Source organism: Lithobates pipiens, unplaced genomic scaffold, assembly GCF_037356315.1.
Source record: "Lithobates pipiens isolate NorthernLeopardFrog02 unplaced genomic scaffold, aLitPip1_a1.2 Scaffold_16, whole genome shotgun sequence".
Classification (NCBI taxonomy): Eukaryota; Metazoa; Chordata; class Amphibia; order Anura; family Ranidae; genus Lithobates; species Lithobates pipiens.
Window position 1 is genome coordinate 628,224,955 of NW_027507748.1, and position 20,078 is coordinate 628,245,032.

Here is a 20,078-nt window from a genome sequence, read left to right on the forward strand (position 1 = left end):
ATGTCACGGAGCTGCTGTCAGCGCTGTATGTCACGGTGCTGCTGTCAGCGCTGTATGTCACGGAGCTGCTGTCAGCGCTGTATGTCACGGAGCTGCTGTCAGCGCTGTATGTCACGGAGCTGCTGTCAGCGCTGTATGTCACGGAGCTGCTGTCAGCGCTGTATGTCACGGAGCTGCTGTCAGCGCTGTATGTCACGGTGCTGCTGTCAGCGCTGTATGTCACGGAGCTGCTGTCAGCGCTGTATGTCACGGAGCTGCTGTCAGTGCTGTATGTCACGGAGCTGCTGTCAGCGCTGTATGTCACGGAGCTGCTGTCAGCGCTGTATGTCACGGAGCTGCTGTCAGCGCTGTATGTCACGGTGCTGCTGTCAGCGCTGTATGTCACGGAGCTGCTGTCAGCGCTGTATGTCACGGAGCTGCTGTCAGCGCTGTATGTCACGGAGCTGCTGTCAGCGCTGTATGTCACGGAGCTGCTGTCAGCGCTGTATGTCACGGAGCTGCTGTCAGCGCTGTATGTCACGGTGCTGATGTCAGTGCTCTGTATTACGGTGCTGCTGTCAGTGCTCTGTATCTCCTGCACCCTCTTGTTTGCCTACCCTGGTCCCTGACCTTCCCTCTCCTCCATTGCCTTCATTAGCTCCATAGTCCTGAATTGTCAGAACAATTTCCCAAATAAAAAAAAAATGCTTGTAGTTATCGATCCCAAATTCACCTCATACATGTATTATGCTATTGTCCAGGTGGTGGGACTACGTGCTACCCCCTAATAATTACCCCGTGGCCGCAAATTCGACCTAAAGGTTTGCGAAATTCGCCTCCCATTGAAGTCAATGGAGCCCGCGGCGAACGGTCGTTTTCGCGAACGTTTGTGTCCGTTCGCGTTTCGCGTTCGCGAAACGTCCCGTCGGAAGTTCGTCCATCACTACCTATTAGGTTTTTATTGCTGTCTGTGCCTCTGTTATGGAGATTTACCCTCTCTAGTTGGCCCGTTTACCATTATCATTGAAAGTAAAAGAAGTTTCCAAATTGTGGGATGTTCCCAGAAAAGTAATAGATGTGGAATCTTCCAAGGGGGACACTAGTTCTGGTCACATGGGGGGGTCTCCAAGGAATACCCTTCATTTGCAGGGATTTTTTATGTTTTGGCTATGGCACAGGAAATGAAGGTCAATCTCCCCAGTGGAATACAGTTGGAAAAAAAAACTGTACCAAAAAAAAAAACTTTTGCCAATACCACAGCTCTACTTTAAGGCTTTTTGATATTTGAATAACTCTTCTCAAGAGCCAGCGCCCTGGCTGAAAACTCATGAGAGGAGTACTGAGATATGGTGCTATGATCATTTCAGGAAGCCATGTACAGTGTCCTGCTATCTCCTCCGACCAGCCATGCTCTTTCTGCATTGCGTAGAGAAGCACAGGCATCCAGTTAGGATGGACTTGGGTCTAAACTAGGGTATGTAATAAAAACAGAAAAATGGTATTCATTTTTTTAATAATAGGAGTGGAGGAGGAACAAGGGAAGATGAAATACAAGCAGATTAAACTTCAGCCTTAATTGCAACACTAATCTTTTGACACTATAATGAACAGTTGTTAATTTGTTTTTATTTAACAGAATGAAATTAGTAAATGCAGAGGATGTACCTTAGTTGTCATTTGTTTGAAGGTAATTTAATGAAACCCAGAGAGTGTTATTACCCAAGACTGCAATTAACCTGAGCAGATTCATTAAACCACACAACCTGCAGGATATGAAAGCTTTATATTTAACTGATTTGTTTTGTCTGCATGTTAAAGTTACCTTTGGTAAAAAAAAAAAAAACTTGTCATTTATGCCTATGGTCTCTAAGTTTTAGATGCTTAGCTCTAGTCGGAGCATAGCTAGAAATGATAGGGCTCCTAGCATAATTCAGGTGGGGGCTCTCTACTAGGGATGAGCCGAACACCCCCCGGTTCGGTTCGCACCAGAACTTTCGAACGGACCCCAAATTCGTACGAACGTTAGAACACCATTGAAGTCTATGGGACTCGAACGTTCGAAATTAAAAGTGCTAATTTTAACGGCTAATATGCAAGATACTGTCCTAAAAATGGTTTGGGGACCTGGCTCCTGCCCCAGGGGACATGGGTCAATGCCTAAAATGTTTTTAAAAATGGCCGTTTTGGCGGGAGCACTGATTTTAATGACGATTAAAGTGAAAAAAAAAGTGAAATATTCCTTTAAATATGGTGCCTGGGGGGTGTCTGTAGTATGCCTGTGAAGTGCCACATGTTTCCCGTGTTTAGAACAGTCCCTGCACAAAATGACATTAAACGAAAATATCATAATTTAAAACTGCTTGCGGTTTTAATGTTATATCTGGTTCCTGCAATATGGTTGAAAATCATTGAGAAAAATGGCATGGGTAGCCCTCCCTGCCCATTACCAGCCCCTTTGGGTCTTGTACGCATATTAAGGGGAACCCCGTACCCATATTAAAAAAAGGAAATGCGTGTGGCCCCCAGGCCCTATATACTCAGAACAGCAGTATACAGGCGGTGCAAACAAGACAGGGACTGTGTAGGTTTGTTGTGTTAAGTTGAATCTGTTTGTAATTTTCAACTGGTACATTTTTAAAGTGTAGCTCCAGTCAAAAAAACTATTTTTAAGCTTTTTGGAAAACATAGGGAAGGGTTATCACCCCTGTATAATTTGTTTTGCCGTCCATCTTTTTCAGAGCACGCAGACAGCACGCACAATCTCCTACTGCTGACTGCAAGCTCTATTTAAAACGAGCAAGATATTTAGCTATATAGGTGGATATAGCGGTGTATACGGCATTCAGAGCACGCAGACAGCACGCACAATCTCCTAACACTGACTGAAAGCTCTATTTAAAACGAGCAAGATATTTAGCTATATAGGTGGATATAGTGGTGTATACTGCGTTCAGAGCACGCAGACAGCATGCACAATCTCCTAACACTGACTGAAAGCTCTATTTAAAACGAGCAAGATAGTTAGCAATATAGGTGGATATAGCGGTGCATACTGGGTTCAGAGCATGCAGACAGCACGCACAATCTCCTAACACTGACTGACAGCTCTATTATAAAAGATAGATATTTCGCTAGATATAGAGGTGAATATAGCAGTGTGTACTGCGGTCAGGGCATGCAGACAACAACCACTACAGAAGAACAAGAACGAAAAATCAGCCGATAACGATCGGTGTATACTGTGTTGAAGGTACACAGAACACCCACTAACTGCTACAGATGCCAACACACTACACAAGGCCGCCGCGCTGGCGGCCTTATATAGTGTGGGGCGTGTACTACACAGCCTGAGCTATGATTGGCCACAGGCATCCTGCATGTGGCCAATCATGGCTCTCCTCGCTGCCGGTGCTGTGATTGGCCAAGCATGCGGGGTCACAGTGCATGCTTGGCCAATCATGAGCCAGCAATGCACTGCGCCATCGCAGTGCATTGTGGGCCGTGAGCGCCACACGAATTTGGGACGAACGGTCCATAATGTTCGGAATTCGCCGAACGGGCAAACAGCCGATGTTCGAGTCGAACGTATGTTCGACTCGAACACGAAGCTCATCCCTACTCTCTACTTGCCCCCATCCCTGATGCCCTCTATCCTATTAACCTCACAATATCAATGTACTGGTTGCAGAGGCAGCAGAGAACATACCTGTCACTGATTTTAGTATGTTAACCTGAACAATAGGAAACAGTAGAAATGAGTGCAGTATATTTCCCTAGCAGTGTATATTTTCCCACATGGTCATATTTGGCCAATGATGTCACCAGCATCTCGTCCCTTTATTACTTGCTGTAGTGAGGTAGGGAATTCCATGGTTGCAGTTAGACATGTATGATTCTTGTATTTAAGAATTCAAATTCTGACAATTTTTTTTGTTATTCTGAGATTTGAATGTATCTGAATCTCCAAATCACAATAGTAACAAATTTCAATGAATCTGAAATAAATAATAATGAAACAACAAATTCATTCATATTCATTTGTTTCATTGGGATGACATGATGTGATAGTTTTAGTCTTTTGTTATAATTTGAAGCATCTGAAATCACATAATGGATCAATTTCGCTTTTATATTGCATTAACATTTTTCAATATTATAAAAAATGCACTACGAAATATGAAATTCAAACTTATTTTAATAAATACGTAAGGTATAAAAGTAAAAAAAAAATGACGATCATAACATAATGAATGAATTTGAATTCAATTTCGTTTCATTTGTTATGTTATGATTCAGAGATTCTGATGGATCCACCTCCATGCAACCCAAACAGACTGGATAAGTAATCTCCCAAAATAACGAATTAAAGCGGGATTCCGCTGCCGAATCTTTTTTTTTTTTTCTGTCTTTGTTATGCGTTTACTAATGTGTTTTTGTACTCACTACTTGTGGCTTTTTACTCCCCGGCTTGCCGATTTCATAGTTTCATAGTTTCATAGTTAGTAAGGTTGAATAAAGACACCAGTCCATCCAGTTCAACCTGAGTGAGTGTCTACCCCTATCCCTGTACGTTGCACACTCACATTGGTCCCTACCCTCAAGGAGCCCACAATCTAAGGTCCCCATTCATATGCTAGGGCCAATTTTGGACAGAAGCCAATTAACCTACCTGCATGTCTTTGGAGTGTGGGAGGAAACCGGAGTAAACCCACGCAGGCACAGGGAGAACATGCAAACTCCAGGCAGGTGGTGTCATGGTTGGGATTTGAACCAGTGACCCTTTTTACTGCTAAGTGAGAGTGCTAACCACTACACCACTGTGCCGCCCTGATTTCTTGCAGAAGAAACTGTTTTAAAAATTCATGCCGGCTGTTTCCATGTTGCTTGTGGGCATTTGAAGCCTACAAGCATTTCCTTCCGGGATGCGGTGATGCTGTGCTCCCAGCATTCACCGCTCGATCCCACGCATGCTCATTGTTAGCAGCGAGCAACGCCATAAAACTTCAGGTTGCCATCACAACGGGCGGCGTCCTCGGAAGTTCCCGCCCTGTTGTGATGGCAACGAAATAAACAATGGTGCCTTCTGACACGTCTTCGTCACATGACCGGCGTCATGAGATTTCAGCAGGACAGCGTTCCCCACTGATTCATGGGAACAATGTGAGAAACCTCCCAGGGGACTTTTTGGAGCCGGGGAAAGGCGATAACCACGCCTACTCCCACGGGAGGAGAGCCCGGAAGTCACCTTTGAAATGTAAATTAAAAGTTAATTACGGCGATCTGATTTTTATAAAGGTTCGTTTTGCCATCTATGGGAGAAACACTATGGCTTGCGAGCTTTTTAAAATGTGAGTACAACACCGCTTTAAAGTGATACTAAACTCTCGTTTTCTTTTTGTTAAAAATAACAAACATGTTATACTTACCTGCTCTGTGTAATTGTTTTGCACACAGCAGCCCAGATCCTCTTCTTCTCGGATCCCTCTTCGGTGCTCCTGGTCCCTCCTCTTGGGTGCCCCCACATCAAGCAGATTGCTATGGGGGCACCCAAGCTAAGCCACAGCTTCCTGTGTCCCTTCAGATACGGAGCCGTGGCCCGGCCCTGCCTTCTCTCTCTCCTCATCGGCTAACTGATTTTGATTGACAGCAACAGGAGCCAATGATGCGTCTTTGCCGTTTCAGCCAATGAAGAGGAGAGTCCGGACAGTCTAGTCTCTCGTGCAACATTGCTGGATTGAGAGGGTGCTCAGGTAAGTATTAAGGGGGCCGAGGGGGCCTGCTGCACACAGAATGTTTATCTTAATGAGAAGAATGCATTAAGATAAAAAACCTTCTGCCTTTACATCCACTTTAACACGTTAAAACAAATATAGCCAATCTTCTGAAATAGCTTTCAAAAATATGAATCGATTCAAAACAATAAACATACCAAATGTATCTCAATATAGAAAACAACTTTTGAAAAAGAATCATACTAACATAATGTTTATGACAAAATTAAATTATTAACGTAATAAATTAATCCGAAATTAAATACATTTTTACGTTTTGCACATCTCTATTTGCAGTTAATTGGGCTTGTTATCATGGGACAGTTTTCTACAGGTTTGGACCAAACTGAGATTTAGTCATCTTAAAGCATAACTTGGGTGGTTAAGTCTGCTTTTAACCTTTTAAACACATAAACAGTAGCTGCCACCACGTGTTTTTGGCGAAGCACATACCATTCACAGCATCTGTTATAGTGGAATTAAGAAATGTCTGACACTCTTTGAAATGACACACAGAAATGAAACTGAGCTTAAATCATCGTAATGTTCTTCAAAGTGGCAAGAATTATTTAGGTTCTGATTTAGAGCATCAGCTTAACAATGTTTAGAACTCTTTAATGAAAAAAGAAGAAAAATGGATGCAAGAAAAATATTTATAGAAGAAGATATTAAAGAGAAGTATGGTCTTTAAAAAAGAAAATAACATTTATACTCACCTAGGTGGGTGCACTTGCATCTGTCACCCCCTAGCTCTGAACTGAGAACTGAATGATCAAACATCGCTGATCGCTCAGTTCTCCCCTCCACTGTGAGCAGGAAGCCCTGACTGTCAGTCACTGGCTCTCTGCTCTGACCCTCCAGCTCACACTGAAGTGCTGGGCTGTGGAGGGGTTGGGAGCGGCTGGCTCAGGCTCTCAGCGAATCACTGAGAGACTGAACCAGCTACCGGTCCAAACATCTGGGTGGACCCTGACCATATGGTCAAATCTTTTCAGAGTCTGGACTGGGTGAGTGACTTTAACCCGCTGTCAACTGAAAACTGGTCCCAGGAGTGCAGAACTAATTGTGACCTACTCCTGTGACCTACTTGTGAAGTATAGCTAAAATAGCTTTGGATATACAGTACTTCTCCTTAAAGACATAGACAATAGCAACAGGAAATTAAAAATGAAAAGTACTTTAAATGGAATTCTAACTTAACCCTAAATACTCTTAAAACTGTCCTATCTCCCTCCTAACATTATTAACCTGTGTAAGAAGTAGGGTTGCACCGATACCGATACTGGTATCTGTATTGGTGCCGATACTAAGCATTTGCAGGAGTATCAATACTCGTGCAAATGCGCCGATACCTGAAACTGATACCTTCAGGTTCGGTTTTTTCATCTGATGGAATGTATACAAAAGAATGCTGGCAATTATCGGTGGTTAAAGAACGGGGTTGCCACGTCCTTAGCAATCAATGATGTTTCAGCTGTCAGCAGGATTTCCCTTCCCCGCCTCCTCCTTTCCCTCCCACCAGCTCTCCTGGGTATCTTCCTTGCCTCCTTTCTCTCCTACCAGCTGCAGAGTGTCCTCTTAGTGGCAGGGGTGGACTGACTGGTTGGTCAGTTTGCCGTGGTCAGAGGGCCTGGTCACGAAAGGGGGCCCGCCGGCAGTGGCTTAGCATGGAGGGAGCAAAATTATTAATGTGCCATCTGTTGACAGTGCCATCCCAAGTGTTCTGTATATTGTGGCCAAGTGCCTCCCCTGGCCCCCTACCCCTTCTGATGAGGCATATCCTAGGCATTGCTCCGCAGCACTCCCCCCCCTGCCCAGGGACCCCTGTGATCCAGTCTGTTCCCCCGTGATCCCCCTGGTTCAGTCGGCCAGTGCGTGCAAGAACTGTGGAGGAGTGGTGCACGGTGCAAATGTACGGCAGCTGTTGGTGGAGCTATTGGCGGGCTGGGGGCTACCGAGGAGCGGCTGGGTGGCGGGACTTCAGAACAGTAACTGGTGGTGGGGAGAGCTCTGCTCAGATGGAGAATCATGGAGGCCAGGGAGTGGTAAGAAAAATCCACAGATCTACATTGTACATTTGGGGGTGTGTGTGTAGTGCAGTAAGTAAGAATCGGGTAGGTTAGTGTAGTGGTCAGTTAGGTTAGTGTAGGGATCAGGTAGGTAAGTATAGGAATCAGGTAGGTTAGTGTAGTTAGTTAGTGTAGTTAGTGTTGGGATCAGGTAGGTAAGTATAGGAATCAGGTAGGTTAGTGTAGTGGTCAGGTAGGTTAGTGTTGGGATCAGGTAGGTAAGTATAGGAATCAGGTAGGTTAGTGTAGTGGTCAGGTAGGTTAGTGTTGGGATCAGGTAGGTAAGTATAGGAATCAGGTAGGTTAATGTAGTGGTCAGTGTAGTGGACAATCTGATCTGTGTGTGATCAGCTGCACTGGAGGCCAAAAAGAGGACCTGTCATGGGTTATGCTATTACAAGGGATATTGTCCATCCCTTGTAATAGCAATAACATTGATCAAAAAAGGTACAGTTACTGGTATCAGTGAAACCCTAGTAAGAAGGCTGTAGTTGCATACCTATTTTAAGTTTGTTCTGGTCAGGTCACATGATCATCTCTTTGACAGCCAGCTCCGGTTGCAGGAGAGAAGAGAGAGCACTCCGACAATGGCTAGTAAAACCTGGAGCAGAAACATCACCCAGAGTCTTCAATTGCCCATCCACTGTTGGCATTTCCTCTTCACCCCTGCAGCCATGCTGGCTGACACATCTTTCTTACACATAATAGTAAGTATAAGGTGTTAGGAGAGGACAGTTTTTTGAGTAGTTAGAGTTAAGCTGGAATTTGCTTGGTCTTTGGTCCCATCAGAGTCCAGTTCACCGCAGCGTAGGGGTGGGAGAAAATAAAGGTTGAAGTCACACTTCAGCGGACCCTACTTTAATGCCACTTTTCTAATCATATCAGTTTTTTTAGATTATGCAGTTTTAAAATCGGACAACGAATGTATTATTGAACAGAATGAAATTACGGTACTATTTAAGAGAGACTAAACAAGATGTACATTGCATGTATGTATATATTAGGACCCTTAATGCTTTAGCCTTCTGCATTATAGAATTGTTGTGTTTGGCCTTGAACTCTTATACATTTGTGTAACATTTGTTAATAATAGTCTCAATTATGGAAATTATATCAAACTTAACTCTGGGCAGCTCATCTGTAGGTAAGTACAGGTCAATAACCCTAGTGTATTAGATGTGCATTGTGGAATCACATACCAGCATTTTACGACCCCTATTATCAGGAATAGATTAAAAGACATCAAGCTAACCACTGTTCACAAACTTCCCGTTGCCAATAATATGCTGATGATCTGGAAACACTTGGGCATGTGTATACACATAGGGGGAGAGAAGAGGTTTATAGCACAAGTATCTAGAGTCACACTCAGCAGTACAAGGGAAAATTTGTATAATAAATCAAGCAAATAATTACACGTAGCTTAAAATTGCCATGCTTTCTACTAGTTGTACATGTTTGTATTTCTTATTGTCATTCTTATGTCAGAGGGACACACTGGCCTGGAGGAGAGTCTGTTTAGTCACACGATTCTCTCCTTCATCCAAAGGTCATGTTACAGGCAGTGTAATTAATAAATTAACTTTTCTCACTGGAGGAGGAATGAGAGGGTGTATCCCAGTGGGACCATTATCACTGCTGTTCTGCCTGAAGACACTGTTCACCATCGCAGCATTGGAAGTTAAGAGGCAGGAAGAGGACAGGGCATCCCTGCAGTAAAGATTTCTTCAGGATCCAGCTGCCTTCACAACATGTGATACATGTCATTAAATGTAAGTGTTGTTACTAAAGCTGTGGGGATTGTAATTTTGCTTAATTTCAGCTGTAAATATGATATATGATAAAGTGCACTGTCATAAGATCAATAATAAAGAAATCTGATAGAGAAAACTATAATGGGTGTGCCACATTCCAAAAATTTTAGAAACAAAGAGAGGGATACTCCTAGGGTGGGACTCTATGAGCACTACCACAATGAAAAAAAGAGTAATTATAAGTATAGAAATTTTATTCCAAAAAAACACATATCCAAAAATACATATAATAATTATACATAAATGTGGATACAATTAAAAACATCAATGGAAAATAAGTTTGTCTCCCTGAACCAGACGTGTTTCGGAAAGATCCTTTCCTTCATCAGGGTCCTTACAGAGAAATTTATATCCGAAGAGTTACAAAATACAAAAATGATTAGTAATCTGTATAACTACAATCAGATTATGCTATGTACATTTCCACAGATATGGTATCAAAAAACGCTGTTTCCTGAGCCCAGGCACAGTGCTTGTGAGCGTGCTGGGGTCCAAAAAACAAGAAACCTGGAAACAAAAGCACATCAATGAAGGGGCTGACATATAGAACTGTAATCTGCCCTTAAGTGTAAAAACTGTCATAAGACCAAGTGCACACAAGCATCCAAACACAGGCGTGGGAACTTAAAAATAAAGCTTTTTTTTGCCCAGGATTGGATGTTTATTGATATACAGACATTAGAGAATCAAGGTAGCTGCCATTGTTTGCCTCCTTCAAGAATCTAGGATTTGGGTTCACCCTCTGGCTTTAATACTTTCAAAGTAACAACAACTATGTATATTTAGATCATTAAAGAAAAACTTTTTTGCATACCTGTTTTGTAGTGTTGTCAAAGTCCTATGATTTTTTTTTACTGGCAAAAACATAAAAAACATTTTTTACTGACATCTCGAAAAATATGAAAGAAACTCTTATTATAAACTAAGAGAATTGATATTTAAACAATATAAACAATATGTAAATATTACCAATACTCATAACAAGTAATTTGACCGGCTTTACAATTAAAAACACAAAACAGTGGCAAAGTGTGCGTGAGACTAGGATTGTGAAAGGTCTGGAGCACCGTGGGATAAAACAGAAAAAAAATAGTTCTGCAGCGTGCAAAGCACACCGTGGCAAACTCTATGTACGATTTTGCGCACTATTTTGCAATTTTCTAATTTATCACATTAATTTGCATTTATTAATATTTGATTGGTCCATTTGTTTTTGGTTTATCTCTCAATTATTAGTAGTATTAATTAGCCTGATTCATGTACAGATACAAGCAAAAGTGGTCAGTGTGACATTTTATATGTGTTATATTTAAATGCCTTGTGGCATAAGCTTGAATACCTTGCAATAAACTGCCCAGTAAAAGTGACAGAAAAAAGCATACAAAAAAACAAAAGCACAAAACACAGAGAATATACATTAAAAATGTTATCTGTAGCCCTCTTGAATGTAATGAGTTTGTGATATACTTGTCAAAATGTCCATTATGCTGCTGTCATAAAAAAAGGATGTCACTTGCTGGTCATTGATTTTATACAGTGCCTACTGCAGCCATAGCCTTCCCTTTGATGTTTAATACTCCAAGAGGACATGACACGTTTTACTGCTGATATTAAAAGCCTGTGCAAACACTTTAACAACCTCTTACATAAAACCCCTGTGGCCAAAGATAGCAGTTACCTGAGTTCACCATCTCGAGCAGAATAAAAAGTAAGTCTTTCAGTGAATGCGCGTGTGACCAAACAGCGGGGATGAGCTCTTAAAAGTTGGATGACTGACCGTTTATTTAGAAGAATTACACTTTTTTGTTGTTAAAGAAGAACTCTAATCTAGAAAAAATCCTATTATATTGTTTTAGATGACAAAGTTGTTGAGATCTCTACATGTAACAGTACTGCAGAGCGGGGTGATGCTCAGACGGAGGTCCTTTTTCCCGTAGGGAGGTCTAAGGTCTTTGGATAGCGTCAGTACTCAAATCTACAGACCTTGTTGGTAATTTGCTACATATGACTCCCTGTGATTGACATTATTGTGATACTGGTGTTTTTGTTGGGCACCTATCGATGGCTGGCAGTGCTTCATTTATTATTTTTTCAAGTTGCATGATGGAACATTTTGCATGTAAGACAAAAATATGACTGCATATATTCTTACCAAATACCCCTGACGAAGGTGCTTGAACCAGAAAGGCGTCAGGTACCGGAGTTAAATTAATTGTCATGCAAATCATGTAACCTGACGTGTTTTTTTGTCTTTTCTTTTTTCTTCTTTTTTGATTTTGTATATTTTTTGATACGTCTTTTTAAACCAATGATCATTTTATGATTGAACAATTTCATGTATACTTAATAAATATATTTTCTAATCTACCCATGTGTGGTTGTTGCCTACAAACTCCCAATGAAGGCGGATTTTCTTTTCTTGTTATACAACAGGTGGCAACAACACACCTGTCTGACATGGTGAAAACCTCTATTTGCTAGATCTCTACATGTAACATTATAACATTTTTCTCCCAGTTTCTGATGCTGGGAGGACTGGTAATATGTTAACTAGTGAATTTACAAAATTGACACTTAGAAATTTTTGTTAATTGTTGATCTGTGCCTGTTCTGTTCCTGTCCCATCATTGCTTCATCTTGGGGCGTGTGAAGCACCGAAAGAAAAGAGGTTGTGATAGGAAAATGTTTCAGTATATAACATAATCAAGAGAATGAACATTTTCATTTAAAATTCTCTTTTTACATTTAAACAATTCTATTGTAGCGGATGCAAGGGTTCAATTTATAAACATAATTTAAATTAATACTAATTTATGAACTCTTTCTAGTAATATAATACAATAGCTTAGCTAAACACAGATACTATTATCCAACTGCAAATTCATTAGGTAACAGAGTGATAAAAATAAATAAGATTTATAAAAAGTATTGTATTGTAGATCATCTACATTAACTTCTCTGCACTAGCTCATAAGTAGTGAATTGCCACTGCTTCAACTAATGGTAGTGTTCATTGGTAGTGTTCATTATTGTTTGATTTATAGCTCTTTGTTTAAGTACTATAAATAAGCTACAGTTCTTTTGGTTAGCCTCATTGATATTCAAGGGTTGGCAGTGTGTGTGTGTGTGTATGGGCCTTCATGATTGGACTGGTGCTGAATTGCTGCTTTATGCTACATCATCTTCAAACTTCTGTAATCAAATTCTATAAGCTGAGTGATCTTTATGTATTATTACTATATTACTATTATTACTTTATTATCTGTGTTACTTACTACTAGCAGCACATCAGATGGCTTACAGGGAATCTGCATAAAATACATATCGGTAGTCAGTGGCAAAGCTAGACATTCTTTCACCCTGGGCAAAGACTCAGTTCAGCACCTTCCACTGGAGAGAGGAATTCTCCATAGCTAATTGGCTGTCTGTTGCTTCATTTATCCATGTCTGTATGGACCTTGCTTTGTGGACTGGTTCACATCATTTTGGAACAGGAAATGACTATCCCCCAACTGTTCCCACAAAGTTGGGAGCATGAAATTGTCCAAAATGTCTTAGTATGCTGATGCCTTAAGTTCCCTTCAATGGAACTAAGGGTCCAAACCCAGCCCCTGAAAAACAACCTCACACCATAATCCCCCCTCCACGAAATGATTTGGACCAGTGAACAAAGCAAGGTCCATAAAGACATGGATGAGGGAGTATTGGGTGAAGGAACTTGACTGACTTGCACAGAGTCCTGACCTTAACCCGAAATAACACCTTTGGGATGAATTAGAGCGAACCAGGACTTCTCGTCCAACATTAGTGCCTGACCACATAAATGTGCTTCTGGAAGAATGGTCAGTCATTCCCATAGACACTCTCCTAAACCTTGTGAACAGCCTTCCCAGAAGAATTGAAGCTGTTATAGCAGGGTAGGCCAACTCAATATTGAATCCTACGGACTAAGACAGGGATACCATTAATGATCATGTGCATGTAAAGGCAGGCATCCCAATACTTTTTACAATATAATGTATATATATAAACAAATATATATATATGTATATATATATATATATATATATATATATATATATACTGTATATAATTTCACAGGTGAGGTAGACAGCACATGGTATACTTCCTAGTGCAAGAAATCAAGCCTTCCCAAAGGCCATATATAAAGAAGAATCCAGGGATTGCTGCACTTAATAATTTATTGTAGAAAATTTGCATGTAATAAATTAAATATCGTTCCAAATACAACAGTTTTGGGCTATATAGCTTTCACCCTTCTTCAAGTAGGAACAAGATATACAAGGGCAATTTATGGAGTTACTTTTAAATTTGCATACACAAGAAAATTTTAAGGTAACTTTCCTTTTTCATGTGATTTGTGTCCTTTCTATAAATATTGTAATGTGAAGAAAAAAAAAATCATATTAAAATGCCATAAAAACAAACAGGCAGAAGAGATAACATTCTATCGGTCCTATAAAACAACGTCCATTTTTATCTGCCATCAGAAAGGTCATTTTTCAACAGTAATGGTGGTGTGTAGCTCTCAGAAGAATAGAAAAACATAAAGTAATTTTTTTTCCACTTTGAAATATTACCTATTAAAAGTTATGTCAAGGAAATTAATCTGACAGTGTTTTATATGTGAATTACTAGGCTCCCTGTCATGTAGCTGTGCTGGTGACCTGGCTTTTCTCCTAGACTGTTTTTTTAGATTTGTTTTTCTTTAAGTGGCATTTAAATCTTGACTGGAAGAAATATGATGGCCTTCTAAGAATACACCTCTTTAACCTTCAGCTACTAGGTTGGGCATTTATTACATATCAGGCCGTCAGAATAAACCAAACTCCAGAAGATTAATTATTTTAATACATGTGCAGACATGAAAACCTCAGAAGAGTTCATTGTGGACCCACTTTGTAATTACCCTCTCAACTTAGAGCACCTTTTAAGATGAGCAGTTATTTGTTTCTCATTACCGTAAAAATACTACTTGTGTTTTCTTTGTATTAGGAAATTCAATGTGCCATAAATGATGCAGCTTTGTAGCTTTTTTAGCACACAGTTATAAAGCAGCTACAAGTAACAAGTCAACCAGTAAGAATGGCTATTGCTAGCCAGCAGACATTCAAACTGTGATAAAGTTTACTAGAGATATATGAAGCAGAACTACACTTTATTATTTCTTAAAAAAATGATAGCTTGCAAAATATTTTTTATTAAAAAGAAAATTGTGGCTTGCTCTGCAATACTCGCCTTCTGCCACTCTGAGGAACCATTAACCAGACAGAGACAAAAAGTGCAGTTAAAATCACATCTTTAATGAAATGGCAAAAATAACAGTTCAGAAAAGTATTAAAAAAACAGAAGTCAGGGTTTGGATGCCAGCGTGGGTAATCAGATGATCCAGGGTCAGGAAACCAGAAGTCAGTGTAGTCAGGAAAAAAAAAATCAGGAACAGGAATCAAAGGGAAGTCAGCCAGACCAAGTCATACAGAGGAGCATAGGATGGAAGCACTTAGAGATCATAGACCAGGGATCTGCAATTAGAGGACCTCCAGCTGTTGCAAAACTACAATTCCTATCATACCTCTGCCTTTGGAAAAGAGTACATGAACACGTCACAGGATTGGCCAGAGGACACCAGGAAAAAGCTATACGTGAAACTAAGTTCACATGTATGTGGGTTGCGAATACATGCATAATCGCACATGTTCCTAACCCACATGTACAACAGTTGCGCAGGAGTGCCATAAATTCCTAATAGCACCCCCATGCATCGAAAAATGTGTCAAGTTTTCAAGTGCACAAAATCACATAGTGCCACTGCATGATGTAGTTCCATGCAACCACATTTCTAAAAAAGGGTCAGGGACTTTTTTTCCCATATGTCCAGCTGGTACAGCAGCCCATTCATATAAATAGGCTGCTGTGCCCATGCAAACAACTGCACAGATGTAAACCTAAACTAAAGGAAAGTTTTAAAATATATCTATGGTCCGGTATTCAGGGAGAAGGGTAATGGTCAGGGTGCAAATGTTCTGCTTTAAAGTAAACCTGTCTGTAGTGAAATATGGAGCTGTCTTTGCTGACTTTCTCTTGACAATGCTAATTTATTGGTTGTTATGTTGACCTTCTGGTTTTTAATGCTTTCAGATTCACTGTTCCAAAATAACAATGCAGACCTGAAGAGTCAGAAGTCCATATCCACATATCTATCACAACCTGTGACCCTCCAGCTGTTGCAGAACTGCAAGTCCATACCTCCCAACTTTTTGAGATGGGAACAAGGGATACCTATTAGCAAAAGTATGTAGGCATAGGACACACACCCTGCCAGGCCCCCTTAAAGAAGAATTATACAAAAAAAATATTATTAGTTGAACCCACAAATGCTTTTTTTGCCACTACTATTCCTTTATACTGGCTCTTGAAACTTACAGATGCAGCAATTTATAAATTTGATGAAAGGTTATTTTATATATAACTATATAGATCAGACCAAAATGAGGGACAAATGAGGAGAAAAGAGGCCGTACCATTTTCTTGACCAAATGTGGAATTGATCATTTTTCCTACTGGTATTTAAGCAGCATGGAAGCTTGGTGCAACAAATAAATGGCAAGATTGAAAATAGAATTGATGATGTAGCACCCTGATGTTTAGACAGGGTTGCTAGTAGGAGATCAAATGATTCCACCCTAATTCTGGAATTGCTGCACTCCTCTCTTCTGTCACTAGATGGCATGGTATCTAGTGGCACTAGATAAGACAAGGGCATTGCAAGGACAGATTAGGAATAGATGGGGTATCTCAGTCTATGGGCAGGAATCTTCTTGGGTCCCTTGGACTGCTGGGAGAGCCTATTTATTTGGGTGAAGCCAGGTGATCGGGGTTCTGTGCCACCTGGACGGCTGTCTGGGTGGACCTGTGTTGTATTGCCCCGGGCTGCATGGCTAGAGCTTGAGGACTATCCCGGGTACATCTGGCTGCTAGGCTGTCTGAGGGCTTATCCAGAAGCAAGAAAGCAGCGCAGGGTAGGGAGTGGGACTATCTACCCTGTTACCGGGGAGCACCGTGAGTAGCTGAAGCAAGTACCGGAGCAGCATTCTCACCAACCCGGAAAGGGGAAGAATTGGGAAACTTCAGCAGGTGTCAAGCCAGGGACCCAGCCAGCAGGGGTAATGCTTGCAGAGCAGCCTTGTGTGCCAAGCCAGGGACCAAGCAGGCCAGTGGGGTGATGCTTGAGGAGTATCTGTGTGTGCCAAGCTAGGGACCCAGCAGGGACAAGGGGCTGACGCTTGAGGAAGATACTCAGTGAGAAGATTGGAAGAACTCAGGAGATCCAGTGGGAGTGGATCAATGGGTCTAAGTAATAGACTGGGAGCTCAGTTGAGTAAAGAGCTAAAAGGGAGATTATGGAAGAAGTGAAACAGTTCATTACAAATTGTGTTAGAAACTGTTCAAAATTGTTGACATTGGAGACAGCGTATTTACACATGCAGACGTGGTGTCCAGCTGGGTGCCTTCCCCTGCATGGCTGTCTACCTATAGAGGTCTCAGAGTCTGCTAATTAACATGGCATCTACTAAAGGGTGCCCTGGCCCTAACCCTCTCTCCCACAGTTCTGTTCAACAGAAAATAAATCTCTTTGCATTCAAGAATTGACTGCCGCCCATGAATCTACCGTACACTACACCCACCATGCCTCGTAACCCACTCTACATAGAAGGATGTCAGCTGTCCCTATCTCTGAAAGTCACCATTAGGCCCCAGGCACCCTGGAACCTCATTACAATTAGTAGGAAAGCTATGTCTCATCAATCACCAGGCCCGAACACTTCAGCTTATAGGGGTACAGTGACACCATCTACCTGGGCAAGTTCCAACATCATCTGATACCAGAGCTTATTCACGATTTACTTTTGCAGGAGGGAGGCGAAGAGTGAGTGTGGATTGTGCAATTTGCTTTGCTTGGAAGGTGGGCTGTTAGCAGACACTGGGGCAGATTTACTAAAACCAGTGCACTCGGAATCTGGTGCAGCTGTGCATGGTAGCCAGCTTTTAAATTCAACTTGTTCAATTAAGCTTAACACATCATCATGATTTGATATGCGATTTGACTTGTCAAATTGCATGCCAAATCACAATTTATTGCCAGCAAAGACTCAATCGGTGTGGCGCAGACTTTGCGGGGTCGCACTGATTTCCAAAAGTAGTTCCTGCACTACTTTTGGCGACTTCAGGGACAATTTCAATAGACATCTGTGCATTACCCCGCTGAACTTGCAGGATTTCAACCTGCGTTCAGTGTGAACGTACCCTAAAACCTAGAAGCTGATTGGTTTTTATGCAGAGCTACACCATATTTTCCACTCAAAATTTTTGTAAATCAATCCCACCGTCACTTTATCCTGAAAGGGCAAGTGACAGCTTACTTGATTCACTAAAGGCTAATAGACTATTCACTTTGCAAGGGAAATTGCACTTTGTAATGGAGTTTTACCAGAGCTTAGTGAATGAGGTGAAGCTCTGCTGACCTCCATCATCCAATCACATGCAAGCAAAAATGCATTTTTTTTTTCCATGCACTTGATTTTGTATTCTTTGAAAAATGAAATGTCACCACACTCAATAACCTTTGGGGAAAATTCCTTGCACAGTGCAACTTGCCTTGAAAATAAACCATGGTTTTTAAAAAAGAAAACACAAAATATCACAGGTAATATCATATAGCAAACATTCAAATAACTAAATTAATGTTGCATGTAATGTTACACGAAAAATATATACATATATATATATATATATATATATATATACTGTATATATATATATATATATATATTTAAATGCATACTTTTATTATAGCATGCAGGAAGTACATAACCCCCCCCCCCCCCCCAAGGCAGGCAAATTATTTTATCATTTACTTTTAATATTACTTCCCAGCATCCTCTGGGCTGAGCTCTGTGACTCATGCTCTGTCCTGTACATAAAATCCTATTTTTACAGCATCGTTTTCTGTAGCTGATTATAAAATTCCTTCCTGATTGTATTTCCAACCAGCACAACTCTCTGGTAACTGCTCTGAGCCCAACAAATCTGCAAGTATCTGTGTCATGCCTGTATTATAGCTGGCAGGACACAGAGCAGAAAGTGTTTTGGTATTTCTGTTCCAAGCACAAAAAAATACCTGTTGATCCTGCCAGAAATTCAGTAAGCTCATGCCTTTCTGTAGTAAGCTGACAGCACAGAGCTTCTGCAGCACTGAAGCCTCAAGCAGTGTTAACAGTCCTGTCCAGTTCTCTTTGTGAAGTACATTGTTATTATTTCCCAAGTTATAGAAAGGATGAGAAGGGAACATGTTCTGCAGTCCAAATCAGAAGCAAGCAGCCTGGGGTGACAATGCTGCACCTCAATAGATGCAGTATGGAGTGCAGTGAGTGAGTGTTGTCATCCTAGAACAGGAAGTGTGTTTCTGGCAGGATCACCAGGTGAAAATAAAGAAAAAAAAATGGAAATACAAATGCAGCCACAGCATCTAAGGACTGATAAGATGCAATATATTAAAATTTTGATATAGAGCTTAGTCGCCCTTTAAATCAGAGGTCCGCCCACCCTTGCAAAAATTAAAAGCCAGCAGCTACACATACTGAAGCTGCTGACTTCTGCGCTCTCCTACTGGCCCAGTGGTGGGGGAAGGTGGAGGCAGGAGCCAAGCTACTGATGTAATTTACCACGGCCCAGTCTCTCAGAAGTGGGGACAGGGTACCTGTCAAAGACAGGTATCTGCTCGTCCCCTAAAAGGTGCCAAATGTGCCATAGGTGCCATAGGAACTCCACCATGGAAAACCTTAGACTGTTACCAATGAATGTATACTATTCCTTTTTTTTTTAACAATTAGCCAACTGAAAAAGCTCTTTTTAACTCCATATCCACAGTATCTAACAAAAGTGAGTACACCCCTCACATTTTTGTAAATATTTTATTGTATCTTTTCATGTGAGAACACTGAAGAAATGACACTTTGCTACAATGTAAAGTAGTGAGTGCACAGCTTGTATAATAGTGTAAATTTGCTTTCCCCTCAAAATAACTCAACACACAGCCATTAAAGTCTAAACCGCTGGCAACAAAAGTGAGTACACCCCTAAGTGAAAATGTTCAAATTGGGCCCAATTGGCCATTTTCCCTCCCTGGTGTCATCTGACTCGTTACAAGGCCCCCAGTGTGAATGGGGATTAGGTATGTTAAATTTGGTGTTATTGCTCTCAATCTCTCATACTGGTCACTGGAAGTTCAACAACATGGCACCTCATAGCAAAGAACTCTCTGAGGATCTGAAAAAAAGAATTGTTGCTCACATAAAGATGGCCTAGGCTATAAGAAGATTGCCAAGACCCTGAAACTGAGCTGCAGCACGGTGGCCAAGACCATA